Source organism: Gorilla gorilla, chromosome 1 (assembly GCF_029281585.2).
Source record: "Gorilla gorilla gorilla isolate KB3781 chromosome 1, NHGRI_mGorGor1-v2.1_pri, whole genome shotgun sequence".
NCBI lineage: Eukaryota > Metazoa > Chordata > Mammalia > Primates > Hominidae > Gorilla > Gorilla gorilla.
In genome coordinates, this window is record NC_073224.2 from 69121036 (window position 1) to 69141784 (window position 20749).

The following is a 20749-nucleotide window of genomic DNA, read 5'->3' on the forward strand; positions in this document are numbered from 1 at the left end:
CAAGCATAAGAAAATTTAAATGTCAATACTCATGAACAGTATTGACATTGTATAGTAGAATATGGATGAATTATAAAAGGGGCACAGTCAAATTAATATAAGCCTATCACTTAGCTGTTCAGTGTAAAACAATATAACAAAACAATTGTTATTTGTTATACACATATAATATTTAGATCAATTATCTCCCAAGGTTTAAGTGATCATTGTCATAAATAGATACTACAAATCCAGCATGCTGATTTTCATTTATACAGACTCAGAATACTAAGATCCAGTTCAAGAGCCATCTCTATCCTAGGAAAACAATTTTCTTTGTGGCCCAAGTCCCATTTTTCCATCCATCAATTTCAACTATCATTCTGGAAATCTTAGTTCTCTTTAAATTTTGTTCAATTTACATTTAGAACCATTATGGGGGATCATAGGGAATTCTGGAAGAAGTCTTATATATAGAAAGAGCTCATAATCCTAAGAGTTATGGGAGCTTAGAAAAATACCTTATTATAGGGGAAATTGTGTGCTCCAGAAAGATTTCTTTAATTTTGAAATTTTATGCTTTAATAGTCTAAAACAGGCATAAAATTCAGTGATAGCAATATCTTCAGGCCTCTAGTTGTATATACTTCATTGTACCCACTATTTTTGACACAGATTTTTACATTTAAAACTCTATTCTATATTTTAAAGAAGCGTAAGATTAAGGATGCATAGATCTGAGCTGGGAGGTGATTATTATAAGCAGTCATACATTTACTTTCTCCTAACTCAACTGTATACACTACCAATTTAGTTCATTATGAAAAACTTAGATACCCTAAAATTAGGCATAATAATTAAATAGTTAAATTAGTTAGACATGGCAAGTGGTTATTTATTAATTTCACTATTCCTTTAACAATTTAGCTGAAGTTTATCTGTAAAGAAAGTAACTTTTCTTGGCCAGATGCAGTGGCTCACACTCATAATCCCAACACTTTGGGAGGACAAGGTGGGAGGATCACTTGAGCCCAGGAGTTTGAGACCAGCCTGGGCAACATGGTGAAACCCCATCTCTACAAAAAAAAAAAAAAAAAAAAAAAAAAAAAAAAAACACCAAAAAAATTAGCTGAGCGTGATGGTGCACACCAGCTACTCAGGAGGGTGAGGCTGAACCCAGAAGTTTGAGGCTGCAATGAGCCATGATCGCATCACTGCACTCCAGCCTGGGTGACAGGGTAAGACCCTATCTTGAAGAAGAAAATAACTTGTCTTCTCAACTATAACTATTTGTTTACCCTGAAATACAGTTAGTATGAAAGGAGTGGAATAAGTTGCAGTTATTTTCAATAGTTTCCAATGAGTTATTTGCTTGCTTGTCATTTGGTTTTCTATTTATTTGAGAATCATAATGAACCTACAGAGGTTTATATATTCAATATGTTTTAGTACCTGGCATTTATTATTATTTTTGTTTCTCAGTCACATCTTTGGTAGATATGAGCCCTTTCAAGTTGGTCCCTCTGTCCATTTGACAAAAGCTCATACAATTTCTACCCCAATCTGGAATTAGCCATTCATCAAAGGAGCCATTGTTCCCTTTGTGGGGATAGCACTTAGAAACTATAAACTGGGTACAATAATAGGGAATGATATGTGTATTTTCTCATCATATTTTTTCAGGGTCCATGTTGATAATTTTTGGTGATAATTTTTTTCCAATACATGTATTATAACTGCTATAGAAGCAAATATACTCTTTGTGCTTTTTAATTTATTGCCCTTAATTCATTATCTAGTTACATTTTTCTAAATTATTTTCATTATCATCACTTCAGGAATCAACAGAAGTACACTATATAAGTTCAGTATATAACGTAGAAGTAAATTATTAAACTCATTTTACCTAAGAGTAAAAAAATCAGCTAATATCCTCATTAATGAAAGCTCTAAGATTGATAATATCACAAAAAAAGAAATGAGAAGGAAAGGTTGCAAGAGCAAATTTTAAAAGTGAAGTGGTAAACTGTATGCTCTGGAAGATGGTAATAGTTGCCTTCAATGCCTCTTTTCTTACCATTTCCCTGGGCATTGGCAGTTACTGTAGCAGCAACATATGTGATTCTGGTCCAGGATCCTTTTTTCTTTATAAAAGGTAACTTAAATAATTTTTATAATTTATTTAGGGAAAGACCCCCCTATAAAATGTTCCTTTTGCTATTCCAATTGGACCAAAATTAAAACAATGCCAGAAAAAGTCTCAGAAAATTTAAAGCTTGAGAAGACATTAAGAAATATCTAGGCAAACCCTTGAAGAGGAATCTGGCAGTCAAATCATTTGTTACTATCACAAAGCACAGGGATCCAGCAGTATCACGAATTCAGCTCATGCTTCTCAACCATTACATGTTCCCCTCTAGTGAGAAAACAAACTTATTTGCTATGTTGTTTCAGTTTTTTATATCTCCTAAAATACTATAATGAGAGAATTGGCCTTACTATTTCAGGTATTTTTAACAACCATAATATTCTCTTCATATTTTAATATAGTTTCTAAAAGTATGTATAGAATACAAAAATTAAAAGATGAAATACAACTAATCCTGGCCAGGTGCAGTGGCTCATGCCTGTAATACCACCACTTTGGGAGGCTGAGGTAGGCAGATCACTTGAGGGCAGGAGTTCAAGACCAGCCTGGGCAACATGGCAAAACCTGATCTCTACTAAAAACACAAAAACTAGCTGGGATTGGTGGTGCACACCTGTAATCCCAGCTATTTGGGAGGCTGAGGCAGGAGGATCACTTGAACCAGGGAGGCAGAGGTTGCAGTAAGCTGAGATCATGCCACTGTACTCTAGCCTGGGCAACAGAGCAAGACTGTCTCAAAAACAAACAAACAAACAAACAAAAACACAGAAATACAACTAATCCTAAAAATAGTGTCTGTTATCTGAGAAATTTCTATAGTGTGTAAATATGTAATTGTTACTTAACTAGGATGTTTTTCTTTCTTAAGACACGTTCACAATTCTGTGAATCATCATTGCTTTGTTTGCAGGAGATATGAGTAATCACATTGTGTTGTCTTATTAAACAATTTGGAAAGTGACCCAAATTCAATCACTGACATACAAAAAGAAAATTTCTTTCCAGATATCAGTCTGATTTTCATCCTTCAAAGAACACTCTGACATTTTATGTTGATAGTTTAGTAGAAATTCCAGAGCCCAAGGCTGTTTTACAGCAGCTGCTTTATTGATCCAGACCACATTTAGTTATTTGTCATAGTCTTTTCTAGAAACTTAACTTGCTTGTGTTCAGAGGTGGAAGAAAAGAGCAACAAATACTTGTTGTTGCCTCATAGCAAAATAAAGTGCAAGCTCTGCTATTATCCAGTGACTTGAGATTTTCACCATCTTTGATCAAATATTTCAATAAAGTACAGATTTTTAAAATTGCTTAGTGGATAAGCACTACAGAAAACAATGCATTATAAGTTTAATGATATGGTCTCTAGATTTACATAGACAGAATACTTTATGAGCTATGTAAATCTTGGGCACATTCCTTAGTGTCTACAACCTTTAGTTTCCTCATTTGTAAAATCAGTATAACAATAGGTGCTCTGTAATAATCTTATTCTGAGATGATGCATGTACCATGACTGGCTCATAAAAAATTTTCAATAAGGATTAGTTATAATTATTAAAATTAGTAATGTAGAGAGAATTATACTACTAATGTTAATAATAGCCGCTTCCCATATCAACTCAGTTCATTGGTTTACATGAAGTTTCAGAAAAATAAGTCTTAAAAAATTTATTATTATTAGTTGGTGATAAAAACTGAAGGTAAAGAAAAGGAATTAAAATGTGTTCGGTGTGATAAAGGTTGTTTTCGCAAGTTTCTTGGTTGTATCTAATTTAATCTTTCCAAAACCCTGTGAGATAGCTATTAACTCAAGGTCACATAGCAGGTTTCTTTTCATAGTCAAGCTCATGGTAGGTAAAATAAAGGCAATAATGCATTTAGAAGAGATTATACATATTCTCTACTTGGTGGCTAGCTTATGCATGCAATGATCACAAATGACAATAGATGTCCCAACTCAATACAATAATTTCTTTAATGTAAATTCTCTCTTGTTCATGACCAGCCTGAGGAACACAGTGAGACCCCATCTCTACAAAAAATACAAAAATTAGTTGGGTGTGCTGGCACACCTGTAGTTCCAGCTAGTTGCTCAGGAGGCTGAGGTGGGAGGATCGCTTGAACTTAGGAGGCAGAGGTACCAGTGAGCCAAGATGGCACCACTGCACTCCAGCCTGGGCAAAAGAGCAAGAATCTGTCTAAAAGAAAAAAAAAATCCCTTTTAAGTAAAATAAGTGTATTTCCTTTTAAAGACAAACATTCAAAAGAACAAGACAACCAATAATTATTTAATTTTACCTATGTAACATGAAACTTATAGCTGCACTCTAACTCCACTATTTAACTATAACTAAATACATTGTTTATATATGCATATACACATATTTGTATGTATATAGTGAAAGTGTGTTTTTCAAATTCAGATACTTCTGCAGTAAAATTTGCTGCTGAGTGCCTGCGAGAGTCCCAGGAAGTGTGTAGACAAATGTAAAATACCTACTAACACTAGAAAAGAGGTACGGACAAGGTGGCCAGAGAAATTCTGATATATCTCAGACATTATATCCTCTAAAACTTGCAGCATAAACCTGAAGTGAAGTCATTTAGATGACATATAGTATTAAGGTCTTTAATATTTAGACATTTGAAGGTGCAAAGAATTTTCACTCTTTTAAGAAATACTGGTCATGTTGAGATCTTATGGAGAAAATATATCATTCTTTTACCATGTTACAGGCTGTGCTGCATATTTTGATACTCAAATTAAAATTTTAGGTTCCCCATATGACATACTTTAAAATTAAATAATGGTAATGCTAATGTATTACTCTCTTACATTGAGTCAGATAGGTTCTAGGTGAACACTATCTCTGTTAGTCCTAACTATACCATGAGATTATCTATTAATATCATAGTCTTGTACTTGAGAAAAACTAATATTGAAAGAGAGAAGTAACCCAAACAGGTTCACACAGATAATCAGTGTTGGGTTTGCTCAAACAGAAGAATTTGTGAACATTTAAAACTAAGAAATGACAAAGCAGAGGAAAATAAAGATTAGAGTGTGAGATTTTGCACAAAACTCGAACTGAACAATGTAAGTATCTAAAGCATTTGAAAATGATAGTCACTAAATAGGAAGTTTAAAGTTATAAAGTATTATACAAATTAGAATAAATACAATGATACATTCAGGCTTATGCAATATATTTAATAAAGCCTTAACTTTGACTGTACTTCTTTGCTTTTGGAGATTAAAAAAGAAACACAGTGTGAACCCTCTAATGATTTCAAATATTAGGAAGGTCATACACAAATGATGGAAGAAGGGCATAAAATTAAAATTAAAAGATAAAAAAAGAAAATGTATTGACTTTTAAGAATAGTGTCATCAGAGTTCAATTTTACAGACACCATTAGAGACAGTGTAAGTACTTACCTTCCAAATCTAGTACTCTCCAAAATGAAAAGCATGAATGAAGGAAGATCAATACAGAACAGATTATAGCAAGAAAGCACTTGGCCACTTCAAATAAGTGCCAGCCTCTGAGCCCAAACTAACTAAATTCCAATACACCAAAGGAACTGAAGCCTGGTGTTCTTTATTTGCCATATATTAAGTGAAGTGTCAATGACCAAAAGATGAGTGTTTCATAGCATTTTGAAACTCAATTTCTACTGCAAAGAATCTAGGAAAATTGGAGGCAAGTTGTAATACAGGAAACAGGCAAGAAAGGGCAATCCTGAAATCTATTTTGTGAAGATATTCTTCAATCTCTGCCACATAATGAGGTAGAGATTTCCTCTGTTATTCTATTTTTTTCATGTGTAGGTTCTTATTGTATTGCAATTATTAATTTTGTAGTTAACCTTTGATAATACACACACACACACACACACACACATTCTCTTTCACAAGGACATATAGAGTATCAGTTTATTCTTGCATATTTTGTAGGATGTGGGTCCTCAAGATTGGAAATCTTTGTCAGAAGACAACAAACAGTGATTTAAATAAGATTGAAAATTTATTCTACTTTTACTTCAAAGTCTGAATTGGTAGGGGGGATAAGCCACCAGGGGATAAGGGAGCTCTCCTCCATGAGGTTATCCAGGAACCCCAATTCCATGTGTTTTTTTCATTCCATCATCACTTAAAGTGTGGCCTGTCTCTTCATGGTAAGGACCAGCTGGCTCTCACTGTGTCCACAGTTTAGCCAGTGAAGAGGAGGTGAAGCACAAGTTGCTTTCTTTTAAGCTTTTGTGACAAACGGCACATATCCCTCCACACTCAGCTTCTACTGAGCAAAAGTTAATTACATGAGCATTTCTAGCTGCATGGTGTATACATTAGCAAATGTAATCTCTAGTTAAGCAGCCATGTGACTGTTAAGTGTAGGGGATACTGTGCTTAAGAAACGGGAATAGGCATTAGGAAATCAATGAGCCATCTCTGCCATATCATAGTAAGGAAAAAAAAATTCCTAAAGGCAGCATAATCTTATAAGAATTATCTGGGTCAAAACAATGATGATTTTTTAAAATTACGATGCATTACAGTTTTTGGTTCCTGATAATGAGTCCACTACTATCTGTTCCCATTCTGCAAATCCATCTACCTGTTTGGCAACTCCCTTGCCCACAAAAAGAAGTATATGTCAAGGGATACATCAGACATAAATTCCTGCCCTTATACAACTAACAGACATCACAACTATCAAAACTTCCCAATGGATTAAGCTCCAAATCCTACGTATGTAAGGAAATGCAGTATGGAGAAAAAGGAAATCTTATGAGAATAGTTCTTTAGAGATAAAATTAAGAATCGTATTTGTTCTTTAATATAATTCTCATTTTCTTTAAATTTGTGATTGGACTCGTTGATTTTTAAAATTTCTAACAGATCTCCTATTCCATTAAATAATACTTTGATATCTTTAATGATTTAGTGTACTGCTAGAGAGGTTAACTGCTTAAATCTAACATTTTTTAAAACAAATTTGCTAACACTTTTAAATATTCACTTTTATTTGAGACACAGTCTCGCTCCATTACCCAGGGTGGAATGTAAAGGCGTGATCTCCGCTCACTGCAACCTCCACTTCCCAGGTTTAAGCGATTCTCCTGCCTCAGCCTCTGGAGTGCTGGGATTACAGGCGCCCATCACCACACCCGGCTAATTTTTTGTATTTTTTGTAGAGATGGGGGGTTTCACCATGTTGGCCAGGCTGTTCTTGAACTCCTGACCTCAGTGATCCACTCTCCTTGACCTCCCAAAGTGCTGGGATTACAGGTGTAAGCCACCACGCCCAGCCTAAATATTCACATTTTAAGGCCGATTCCATGAATTAAAACAAATGCTCATGTGAAATCATTAAGTTTAGTGGTATTAAGATGATATAAACATATGTCTATTTTTTAACTGAATCTTTATACCAGATTTAATTTCTTTTTTGTTGTGTTCTATAAAGTAAAAGGTAGTACAAATAATTATATTGTCCACATATAGTGACTCTATAATTTCCACTCGGAGCCTATTAGAATACCTGACCTCGAAGATGCTGTTAATGCAGTTTTGAAATTTAATTTTCATGTATTGATTTTCTCCTAAGGGATAAGAACTATTCCAAATGGAAAATATGATTTGTAGTTTATGCTTTACTAGTAGGAAAAAAGTCTAGAGCTAATTTTAATAAAATAAGATCTGATTATAAAATAAAATTAAAATCAGAATTAACTTATATTTGTAATCATGCTGGTTGTTGGAGTAAATCAGTTAAGGTCATTTGGGCAGTTGATTAATGCTTGGGGAAGGGGTGAATAATGATCTGCTTTCATTTGAGATATTGTTTAAATTAAGACAATTGTTTCACCTTATAAAATTAATCTCTTCATTGAGTAAATAGAGTTACTTAGCACAGTTTACAACATTGTTAGAGAAGTAAATGAGATTTGTAAATTATCTTTTATAAACCAACATAACTGGTCTTGGAGGTGGAAGCACCATTATGTTTTTTATAAATTAATGTAACTTAAATAAGTGAAATTGTAAAGAACATCTCTGAGCACTCAGACATCAAAATCATCTCTCCTTTATCTTAGCACCCAACCTTCCTGGGATCTTATTGTTGTACTCTAGTCATGTGTGTGCTTCCTTCATTATTCATTATTCTCTTCAGTGCCAAGTACAGTCTATGAAACATGGTAGGCACTCAACAAGAATGTGTGAAATTAACCTGAACTGGATCTTAAAAGAATGGATGAAGTTTAAATTACAACTCTGCATTATATTCACTAAAATATAAAATTTTACCTATCTTGTATATTTGTATATCTCTTGTATATTTGTACAGTTTCTTTATGACCTAATACTCTTTTCTCTTATAAGCTAAGGGTAAATTGCTTTGTTAAAGTGTCTTTTAGCAAATTTGGACTTTTACATTATTATTATTAGTCATACTGGCTTTATTTATTTTTTCCATTGAAATAGTTTTCTATTGAAATCTCTGCTCTGGTATATACAAGGAGGGGGATTCTTTCCCAGTGTTTTCTGATCTCTTCTGCTTTTCACCGCATACTTGGAGCTTCTTACTTAATCTGTGCCATCCCCATGTTTCTGTCCAAGGGGAATGACAGTGTCTTTCTGGAAGCCCCAACACTTTTCAATGCCTGGCATCTAGTAGGCACTTGCTGATAACTTCAAAAAATACAATAATCATAAGTTACAAAATTTTATTTGTATCATGATTTGGGCAATACTTACCATTTACAATACTTACCAATTATGAGACAGCTAAGAGAGACAATAATATAATACAGAAGAAGGGAATATATCCTGATATTGGCCACAGAAGTTGACCCTGAGATTCACCTTGGCAATGTGTCCACTGAAGATTTCAATCTATAAGTATATACAGTGTGATTATTCTGCTGTTTTCCATCTATGCTGTTCCCAGGAGCAAAGCACACCTGCACTGAGGCCAATGTACAATTTTGTGACGTTATTAAAGCCTTTCCCTGTGTTCAGGACATCCTTGAACCCTTCTGGCAGCCAGAAAGAGCTGCTTACGGCACTCTTTCCTTAAGGGACTGCCAACAGAATAAAGAAACTCAAAGTTTCTTATTTTTATGGCCACAGAATGAAACTTGCTAAGGTTTATTATTTATAAGATGTAAATATGGAATTTGTGTGCAAAAGGTCAGAAACAATCATCTATATATATTCCAAGCAAGTTAATCTTAAATGTAATTTTTTCAAATTCAAAAGAAGCTTATTGAATTTTGATGAAATATAAATGTTTTAATTTACTTAATTTAAGACATAAGGTCTATTTTTCCTCTCATGAAAGACCAGTATAATTTAAACCATCCTTTTAAGAGCTGATCTGGCTTCACTTTTATAAGACACCATTTTCAAATTAAACTTTTTTATATCTTATAAATATGTCTAGACTCCATCAGTGCAATGTTTTTAATGATTCAACTGATTCTGTTTACAGGGTAGAACCCACTCTTATTTCTGAATTTCACATCTGAGGACACTTCATTACATTTCCTCAATAGTGATTTCCTGCCAACAAAATCAACCAACTGATAAAACACATTAAAGAATTATTTGTTATTCTGACAACTGGCTTGCTTGTAAAAATTGCAATTAATTCTTACTTACAGTTTTATTGCCAATTGGTCTTCCCCTTGTGAACAATCCCTTTAATTTTATCTTTAAAATATTTCTGCAGTTATATAATAAACACAAACTATGACTTAAAAACTTCTAGTTTTTTAAACGTTAATCAGAATTTGTAAATTGCATTTCAAAAATAGTTTATTTGAATTCAATGTGTTAGTTGCTGCGCGATAACATAATATTTGGTCATACAATGCAAAACAACATCACAGATGCAATAAATCTAAGAGGAACTAGGTGGATAAAGTAAGATCATAATCACTATGTACACCTAAATGTAGAACTTGCATTTTAGAAGAGTTGTTGTCTGTTACACAGCTTCTCGGTCATGACTCAGAGCCTCACCCTATGCTTTCTCCCTGCTTGATTTCCCTACAAAATCCTACCTTTCAGTTGGTATTTACTTATCATTTCCCTCAAACTGTAGCTCTTCCAGAAAGTATTCCTGGCAGGCCTGTACTGTAAATGAAAGCTCCTAAAATCAAACACTAAAATTTCAAAATGTGAGGCAAAGCAAAAGGAATAAAAGCAATCAAGCCAACATTCTCATCTCAGTGTGCAGGAACAATGGAGAAAGGCAGGGATTCTGTCAAACTTAAGATATTCTGGCCCATTCCAGAAGACTACTTGCTGCTTCCCTCTCAGTAGGACCATCTTGTTTACGTAATTTGTGGGTAGCAGAGCAAAATAAAGATGCCGAGCCCCTTGTTCGAGAAGCAGAAAAGGCTTTTTTTCCTTTTTCTCTGTGGTTTCTCTCGTGACTTGTTATGGTATATTGTTGTTTAATTCTGTACTCCTTCAGGCACAGAAATACTCATAGGCCTTGTGCAGATCCTTCCAATTGCCAAGAGTGTGGCCCAGCGACTTGGTGCCTGGAGTGTGCATGCCTGACCTTGACCCTCCTTGCACCCACGCCCAGGCCTCTAAAGAGGATGGTTGGTGACTAGGGTCTCTGGACAGGGTCAAGGAAGTGGGCACGGCAGCGAGCCGTGTGGCTTAAGCAGCCACACTTAAGCCGAAACTCCAAGCTTCTAGTGCATGCTCAGTTGCCCCACTTGGCTTCACTTACAAAACAAAATTTCAAAGATAAAGTTACAGGCCAGGCGCCGTGGCTCATGCCTGTAATCCCAGCACTTTGGGAGGCCGAGGCAGGCAGATCATGAGGTCAGAAGATCGAGACCATCCTGGCTAGCACGGTGAAACCCCTTCTCTACTAAAAATACAAAAAAAAATTAGCCGGGCATAGTGGCGGGTGCCTGTAGTCCCAGCTACTCGGGACGCTGAGGCAGGAGAACGGTGTGAACCCGAGAGGCAGAGGTTGCGGTGAGCCGAGATTGCGCCACTGCACTCCAGTCTGGGCGACAGAACAAGACTCTGTCTCAAAAAAAACAAAAACAAAACAAAACAAAACCAAAAACAAAGATAGTTATTATCAATTCCAAGGCAGCGTCAAACCCCAAGCATGGGACATACTTCCGGGCATGGATCCCTGTGGGACTGTGTGGTTCATAAGCCCATGAAACAGGCCCTGACTCTAGATGGTTGTTGTAGGAAGATTTGTGAGGAAGAGCTGAGTAGGAGAAGGGATGAGTGAGTAGAAGTAGGGATGGAGGATGACATCATTGACATTCAGTCTTTTCCAGATTTGAGCTGGGTCTTAAGGCTAGAATGATGTCACTGTTACATCCTATCTCATAACAACACCAGTAAGCTGTGATCTTCTCAATCACTGACACACTACAGATTAAGGAATGAAATCAAAGGATATACTGAATGGCTAGTTGGGCCAAGTGAGGCCATCTGTTTCAGCATGATCACCAGTAGCTACTGGGAGCTGCAGAGCTCCAAGTTGCCAGCTGTGAGCAGAGATTATTATTTTCTCACCATTATCTTCATCAGGGGCCCTGCTGGTCTCAGTGCTGCTTAAACCTCCTGGTGTTTAGGATCGGCTTTTAAAATATGTTTTAAATAAAGTATATGTTAACACTGCACATACTGGGAAGAGTTGTCTCTTGGGTTGGTAGCGTTGCCTTCTTCCAATCAGTGTCTTTTTCTTTTTTTCAAAACAAAAAATCTTTCCCTCCTATGTTTTCAGGCTGTAATTGTTTCCCATTGTTTTTAGATTAAAGTCTAATTGTTCTTTGCAGATATCTTTATTTAGCTTTCCTATATTCCTCCTATATGTCATCTATATTCACAATCTCTCTTAGGAACCACCGTTTGCCAATATCATAACCCTTAATGATGGCACATGGCCTTTTTCCTTACATATTATTTTCCCTATTAGTTTTAAGCCCTTGAAAGGAAAAATGTTCTCTTATTTATTATTGAATCCCTAGGGCCTCATGGTGACTGCCACATCAGAAGCTCAATAAATATTAGTCGAGTGAATGAATATTGATTTAAGAATTTTGCCTATGGAGCAACGTGTACTATAAGCTCATGAGATTTTGGAGAAAGAAAACACTAAGAATATTCATTACAGAATGAAATGCATCATAACCCCAATAGTAGCAGCTGGCACAACTGCTTCTCTCTCTATTCTCCCTACTTGGCACAACAGTGGAGTGGGTATGGTGATTGAATGTCCATCAGCCCAGCTTCATGATCTTTTGGAGCCATTTAGACTCCTCAACAGGCTCCATCAATGGAAGGTCTGCTGCAGCCACAGCTGCTACTCTTTCCACTTTGAAGGCTGCTTTCCATCGCATTGGCTGGATCACATCAAAGGCACTTTAAAACATGGGAGCAGCTGCTGTAACATCTGCCACAACCTGACAGTGGACCTTTCCCAAGAAGGCTTATCAATTTTAAAGCACTTTCACAGCAAAATGCAGAACAAAACGAAGAATCTGAGAGCAGAGGTGGCTGTACTAGATATCCAATACCTTAAAAATCTGTGCCTGTTTGTTCAGCTTTCGTGTACTCACTAGTAGAAAGTGCTTTCAAAGAACAGTGATCATAGTTACAGCTACCATGTACCTGGCTTTGACTCTGTTAGTTGATATTTATGGGGGGATAGTATGACACCACACTGAAATATAGATCACTGTTGTCCTTTAGACCAAAATTGTCAATATTTTAGTTTTCCAGGTCCAGACCTCACAATTTTTCTGTGCCTATATACAGACTGTAACAGAATTAATATAGTAAAATCCACAAATTAACTGGTTCTTTTATTTTAAAGAAAGGGGCTGGGCCTTGTGGCTCACATCTGTAATCCCAGCACTTTGGGAGGCCGAGGCAGGAGGATTGCTTCAGCACAGGAGTTCGAGACCAGCCTGAATAACATAGTGACACATCGTCTTTATTTTTTTTCAGAAAAGGAAATTTTATATCATTAGAACAAATGGAAAAAATGAACAAAATTTTCATAAATAGAAACTATAAAAATAAACAATGGAACTCGATGTAATCAACTAAAAATGAACATGAAAAACAAAATTTAAAATAAAGAAAATAATAAGATAATCTGTGGCAATATCCCTTTTATCTTAAGACAAATGAGAAGATCTTTATTAAGAATAAAACTATTTATGTGCATGTATATGTTAATGACATCTGAGAATTGCATCTCACATGTGTATTCTTTTGGAAAAAAATATTTAACCATCTCCATGGATAGAGTTGTCGTAGTGGAGGACATTACTGCCCCACTCCTCTGGGGGAGTTTTTAATAAATGGACATTTTCCATAAACATGCCCCAGCCTCTCTTAGCCTCACAGTTTTCTTTGCCATAGGAAAGGTAGAGAAATGTATCCAGGTGGGGAGTTGTCTTAAAAACAATATATGTGTAAATGAATGTAGAAAGCCACTTCTGTCTTTTTCTTAGGAGCAGGTATGGCCTCAGAGATCTCTGCTCCTCTTGGGAAGTATATCTCTTCTGTGGCATCTGTTCTTCAGAGATGCCGGTGGTATCAGAGGAATAAAGATTTGGCTCTGCTAATTTGGGGGCTGGTTTTCTCCATCAAGAACCTGGTCCTCCTTCAGAGTTAAGTATTATTTAGTTTCAGCAAGAAGTTTGTTAAATATGACTAATATTGAGATATAATATGGGGCTCAACCAATTAGCTAATATTGTTTTAAATTATGTCCTCCAGTCTGAAGTACTAAAAATAATGTACTGATTTTCTATCTGTTGTTTTTTATTTCTCAAAATTGTTCAAAACCGAATGAGAAAGAGGGCCACTATTTTGGGAAGTGGTCCTTTGTGACTCTCAACTTACTGAACAGTAAGAACTTATTTCTGCTATGTCCCCTCCAAAACTCATGTTGAAATTTAATTGCCATTGGGAAGGTATTAGGAGATGGAATTAAGAGGTGATCAGGCCATGAGGGCTCCACTTTCATGTTTGGATTAATATTGTTATTGCAGGAGTGAGTTAATTATCATGAGAGCAGGTTGTTATAAAAGTGAGTTTAGGCCTCTTTCTCTCACCTGTGCTCTCTTGCCTTTCCACTTTCTGCCATGGGATAACACTGCACAAGGTCCCTCAGCAGATGCCGGTGCCATGTTCTTGGACTTCCTAGCTGCCAGAACCATAAGCCAAATAAATTTCTGTTCATTATAAGTTACTCAATCTGTGTTATCCTGTTATAAGCAACACAAAATAGACTAAGACAATTTCTAACAAGAATAATATGATTTTATTGAATTTCCTTACTCCCATAAACCAGGTGAAATGATTTCTAGAATCATTTTTTCTTCTGAATATGTTCATTTATTTGGTTATATCTGAAAGTTGATGGTAGAGATATTTCTTATCTGCTCCTATCTAATTTAGGTAAATATTTAAGGGTAATTTATCAAGGTTTTACAGTGCTTCTCTATAATGTTAAAATAGTCTCAGGGAATTTTGCAGATAAGTTAATAATGAAGTAATTCAAAGAGCAAAAATGTTTAAAACACTTTTGGTTTATCGTTCCTGTAAACAGTTCAAAATAATTTCCTTGACTCTGAAAAACAAAACAAGTATCAGCAATATTCCAAGCAAAAGTCAAAAAGTTTGCTTCAGCTTTCTGAGTTCAGTCCATTTAGTTAACTCTTGTTTTGCTTGATATTCTTGAGCATTTCAGCTCTTTATGTGTCCTGTACATTTTCTTCTATTCCAATGTTACCATCTCCAAAGTTACCAGACGCCTATATTTGAGAGTGCCTGTTAAAGTCATATAGCTTATTATAAACCATCTTTTGAAAAGGACTAAAACAAGACAATTTTCTGTGAATAGAAAAATGTCCAAGGTACTTACAGTTAGAAACACGATGGAAAAAGAAGTTTGGTTATCTCCGTGGTTTACAATAACTTAACATAACAACCTTTATTACGATTGGTAGCAAATACTTAGACATTAGAATTTTAGAAGTCCCATACAATTTTGAAACATATATTAGCATTATTTACCAAGATATAACCTAAAGAAGATTGAACATCATTTTGGCAATCCATGTACCTAAACATGTCAAATAACCCTGTTTACCTCTCTTTTCTGGACACTTCAGGGGCCCTCTGAAGTATTCCAAAAGCCAAGTGCCAGGGAAGACAGTTTTGAAACCAAAGTTTGATTTTGGGAAGGCTGTCAAACATGTTTGAGGTTTAAAACACTTGATATTATGAAACAGAGTTCCAAATTGCCATTAAGTTATTTATTTTGCCAAAAGGATGACTCAGAAATTTCAAAGAAGCAAAAACCTTTTATAACCTTATAACCCTTTTGAATTTAGTTAATATGTTGAACCTCTTCTGCAAGATTAATTTCCACAATTCTCCACCACTTGTTTGAACCTTCAGCTTTTTCCTAATTCAAACAATCCTTTAACCCTAAGCAAAAGTATACATTTCCATGCCTTCTTATAATATTTTACAAAAAAAACCACATTTTACTGTTCTTACACATCTTGCATATAAATCTATTTCCCGTAGTCTCAATTACATCTTGGAATAGTAACTCCTAGCAATTTTTAACTTTTAAGGTAAAAACTTGGTAAGTTGTTTAATTGTGTGCTAGGTGCAGCCAAGGTTTGACTCCCAGCATAATTAAGAGCGTGGTTATTTCCATATGTCCCCAGGCCTTACCAATTGTGAAGCCTTCAAGTCAAATAGTTCTCAAAACCCAAAAAGCAGTTTTTAACCTCAAAACACTTAGAAAACCTTGCATCTCACCTGCATTTTACCAATAGTCTTTAGGGCTGTTTTTATTTCTCAGAGATTAAAGTCATGTGAACTGAAAGGTACCACAGCTTTTAACTTCCCTTAAAAAAAATTTGATCCAAGTTCTTGTCTTTCTTTAGGCCAAATTAATTAGCGCACTTTTTACAGATATCACACACAGTACCCACACAGACAGGCAGAAGAAAATCCAGTCGCTGGGTGGGGCCCTTTAAGAGACAGGAGTAGGAAAACATGCAGATATTGGCCAGAGAGGGCTCATCCCCTAAGGCAGGATTGCTAAACAAAGTCCTGTCAAGCAGTTGTGGGCCATGTCCCCAGGATGTGTAAAACAAGATGGAGGCTTACAGCACAAACCATACAGACACAGGAAGCATACCAGATTGGCCACAGGCCAAGACTAGCCCTAGAAATCCTTTTTCACAATTAAAGCTTAATAGAGAATATACACAGGGATTCTTATCATTCCTTGCCTAGTAAAATGTCTTCTAGAAATAAAAAAACTTGCTTAAACTTAAATGCTGATATTGTGGAGAAGAGGAAAGAAAAAAGGTTTAAAAATGCCTGTGGAAGAACCTCTTATTCTTATGCAAGTGTTTCTTTCCTTCACCAGGGAGAGAAGTGTAATTGCTGTGGGTTGGAGCTGGGCTCCCTGACTGTGGGAGGAGATTCCATGGGCACATGGTAGAAAACGCCAGCCAGCCTTCTGCAGCGCCTTGAGCCATGTGTCCCAGCCCTGGCAGGGAGGGGACAGTGGCAGGGAGCTGCTGATCCGTCCTGAAACAAAAGGAAAAGGCCATGGAAACGCCCGGCAGCTATAGGGGTGGGGGCATGGTTTCCTCCACCCTCTTAAGTCCAAAGATAAAAGGTTTAGAAGCAACGGTGAGAGGTTTTGAGTCCCCATTTCACTCACCACTTCTCCGCTTGAGCCCCCAAGTTGCACGTCAAAAATGTTGCAGAACTTTTCCTTAATTCAGCTAAAGACGGGGTTCTTTGTCCCATGGCCATGAAAATTCAGGCTGCCAAACAATTTGAACCGTGAGTAAAACAGGGTTTTAGTGGGTGAAGAGGAAGAAAAGGGGGAAACAGGGACAAAGCCAGACTCCCTACTACAGGGCTTCCCACCTGGCTTTTTGAATCACAGTTTACACCCAGGAAGAGGAGGAACCACGCTCTTTGCTGCAAAGGGCACACATTTCCTGAGGCTCCACCCCAGGGCACTGGCCGGTTGGAGTTTTTCCAGGGACTCCCCTCCCATCTGGCTTGTCTCACCAGGGCCCAGGGTATAAAATATCTGGTACAGTAATGATAATTACAGCACTTTCCATATATTGGTAGCTGTCTAAGTTCTAGAGAGTCTCCTTGAATTTTGACAACAACCCATGAAATAGGTATTCTTATTTTTTTCTTTTTACAAGATTAAACCAAGGCTCAGAAATGTGGGATGGAAATGGACAGAGGACTTCCCATGTACTGAAGGCAGACTGAGCAAAGGCTTAAGAAAGCACATGGCATACACTGAGGGCCAGGCAAGAAATTCTGTTGAATTAACTAAGTGAATATATTAATTGAGATGCTGAAGTAACTGAAAATCCAGACACATGGGCTTAACCTGTTATGGTAGACAAGGGGAAGGAAAGGAAAGTAAGTGACTTTAAATAAATTTATTCTATAAGTCAGGCAGAGAATTAGGCACATTAAAATGTTGATTCTTTTCATTCTCATGATACTCTGCCAAAGAGATATTTTAATTTCTATTTTATAAAAGGAACAATAGAATGTGAGAGAGTTTAGCAACTTACTCTCAATCACACAAGTAGTAACTGATAGATTTTAGATTTAAAATATACCCCAGAGTGACCCTATAGCAAAGTGGAGCAGTTTTAAAGAGGAGTAAGAAAGAATAATTTCAGTTTGAGTAAAGCTGCATTTAAGGTGGCCATATGTTATCATGTGGCAAAATCCTGTTTATTAGTGGATTGTAGTACTGTAGCACTGGTCAAGGCTTAACAAGAATACTTGACAATCATATCCTAGTATAGTAGAAGATACCATATCCTCATCCTCTTCTCCTACCCTATGTGCACCTCAAGAATTCATTCTCCTCTTCCCCATTTTGTAGCAATCAAGAGGTTTACATGGATTAAGTTACCCTTCACTCCAGAGAGTCCCTTAGCTTCATGAAAATTCTGTCTTCATTACTGCAGTTACTGGGTCAGAAATGAACCAGTGTTTGGAGAGCACCGGCACCATATTCTAATTCAAGGGTGGTCCCATCAGTGTAAAGCTCAAAACATTTATTTGAAATTTTAAAAACCTCCCACCCACCACACCCTCTTCTCTGTCAGAATGATCACATAAGCTTGTTGCTTTTAGAACACTCTTCCTACCGTGGGAGAAGTCAGGCAGAGAATGGAGCAAATACAAAGACAGCAGATCCACTAAGCCTGAAAATTAGCCTATCTTTGGAAGTTTTCACTGTCCAAGTCTTTAAATCCACCAATTAATTCATTACTAAATCAATTTAGATTGAGTTGTCTTAATTGTAAAAAAAAAAAAAAAAATTCTAAAACCAAATTTGACCTATTGTATTTTTATAAGAAACAGACCCTAAAATGTGAGCCAAGTTGGGAAGTAGGGCAGAGGAAGTGAATAGCTACTTAACCAGGAGCCAAGATAGCCTTAATATTCTAATCAGATCAACTAATCTTTAAAGAGGCCTCTTTCTGACTCTAGGCCACTGGCCTCCCTATTTCCTAAAGCATTAACTTTACAACACTTATAAATTCTTTCCCTTCGAGATGTGAATCATTTAGAAAGTCCCCTGCCAATGTTACAACCCAGAAATGTCTTTCTCAAGGACATGAGAGATATCCCTTTTATTTCTAATTTTAAAAAAAAGATTGATTGATTGACTCATTCATTCATTCATTCATTTTTGGATACAAGGTCTTGGGATGTCACCCAGGCTGGAGTACAGTGGAGCAATCACAGCTCACTGCAGCTTCCAGCTCCTGGGTTGAAGTGATCCTCTGGCCTCAGCCTCCAGAGCAATTGGGACTACAGTCACAGACTCCAGGCTCATTGTTGGAAATAAGAGTTTGGAGTCCCAAAGAAAACAAGTACTTAGACAGAGAACATATCAGCAAGGCAAATTTACCTCTGCAGAAGGGTGTGTCTTGCATATGGAGCAATGGTGAGAGCATACAGAACAAAGAAAGCAGGGGTTTTTATTATCTCTAACACAGCTTCTGCTTCTGTATCTTTCCCCTTTTGGCTAGGGTTGGACTGCACAGTCTAAACTAGTTCCGATTGGCTTAACATTTAAAGTTTCTTAGATAAGGTAGGCACATAAGGGAGGTGAGAAGAGAGAGAAAGGGGGTCATTTATGGGGGACTAGGAAGGTAACCTATTCCCTAATAAGGAAAGGAATGTGGACTGGGGTTGTAGCAAGTTCAGGCATGCCTAGGCATATTCAGACAAGTTGGGGCACAGCAAAGGCAAAGGGGTATTTGGAATTACAGGATAAAGAATGGGGAAACTGGATAAGCTGTTCGAAGAGGAAACCTAACTTTATCTAACAATTTCCCCCTTTTTGATATTTATAATTTTTTCTCTTCAAACCTTTTAAACATCTTGACTTTGTTGTTCTGCCTGATCTTCTAAAAGAAAGAGCTTATCTGAATAAGGCAAGGGAGAATTGAGGAAAGTTTTGGTGAGAGGTGTCTCAGTAAGTCTTTGTATTAACCCTCGAGCACAGGGTATGAGGCAACATCCAACAAGAATTAATACACTTTTAACAATTGTCAGGGAGGTGACTATTGAAGTTACTAGCTTTTTCCACCCACCGAACCACTTTTTCATGAGGCTTGTAAAGAGGTCATCTATTCCGGAGTTTTTAGACAATTCATCTCATAGAGAGGTAAGGCCCTGCAAAGCCTTTGTAATTGGCCCAACTGGGACTGTGTTGTTAGGGATGAAAGTACAACACTGGGTTCCGATCATGACCCAAACTCCACCTTTCTCTGCTACTATCATGTCTAATGCCATTCTATTTTCCCAGGCCATTTGACTGGTGGGTCCTAATTGTTCAGCTATTCCTTTAATGGCATCTCTGATATAGTTAACAAATTGTTGCTGGTTATAGTAAATGTAATTTATCCAATCTACATTTTTATTAATACTTACCCACCAGAACAATGTAGATTGAAACCCTGCAGCTATTTGGTTTCAAGCATTAAATTCATTTGGCAGTCCTCGTGGAATCCTGATGGCATCTATATAAACTTGAGGATCAAAGGACTCATGAGGGGTCTCTCTCGGTTTACAGCATTTTGCTTTTACTTTCTCTGGTTGATGAAATGCCAGGGTGAAAGGGATAGCCAATTGAATTAGATCACAAATTCTGCTCCAGTTACTTGGCAGAGTGTCCAGCAGGGTCCACCACAATATCACCATACATCGACTTGGGGATGGCTAAGGGCTGACTGATGGGTAAGCTCTTGAAAGGGCCTAAGCTCTTTGCATACCTTTAACTCTCCGAGGAACGCTGTTTTCCTCCTGTCGTGAGAGACACGAGGTAAACTTGGCATTGGAAGGTGGAGGCTGGATGGCCCCTGGGGCCTGACCCGCAGGGTGTTGAAATTCTGGGAACAGCAGAGAAAGAGCTTGGCACAATTTGTCTTCCCAGGCTGTGGGATCTTGAAAAAGAGCTACCATACAGCTGCCGCCCAGTCAGTGGGGAGACTGTCCAAGTGGAAAGG

At 36.9% G+C, this 20749-nt stretch overlaps 2 long non-coding RNA genes across 4 annotated transcripts in view; one reads left to right on the forward strand and one right to left on the reverse strand.

Annotated features, from left to right (window-relative positions):
• LOC129531640 (uncharacterized) overlaps positions 1-20749 on the forward strand; it is a 128224-nt gene that overhangs the window by 47294 nt on the left and 60181 nt on the right. The gene's annotated exons all lie outside the window — the stretch shown is intronic.
• On the reverse strand, positions 1918-19241 carry LOC115933557 (uncharacterized). Of its 3 annotated transcripts, none has more exons than XR_008676937.2 (4): positions 19147-19241; positions 14258-14349; positions 8911-9032; positions 1918-4329 (listed from the first exon to the last, which is right to left on the reverse strand). It is a non-coding gene; the product is annotated as an uncharacterized lncRNA (long non-coding RNA). The 3 variants fall into 3 exon arrangements; XR_008676938.2 differs by lacking the exon at positions 19147-19241 and adding an exon at positions 16900-16964; XR_010135185.1 differs by lacking the exon at positions 19147-19241 and having other exon boundaries at positions 14258-14641.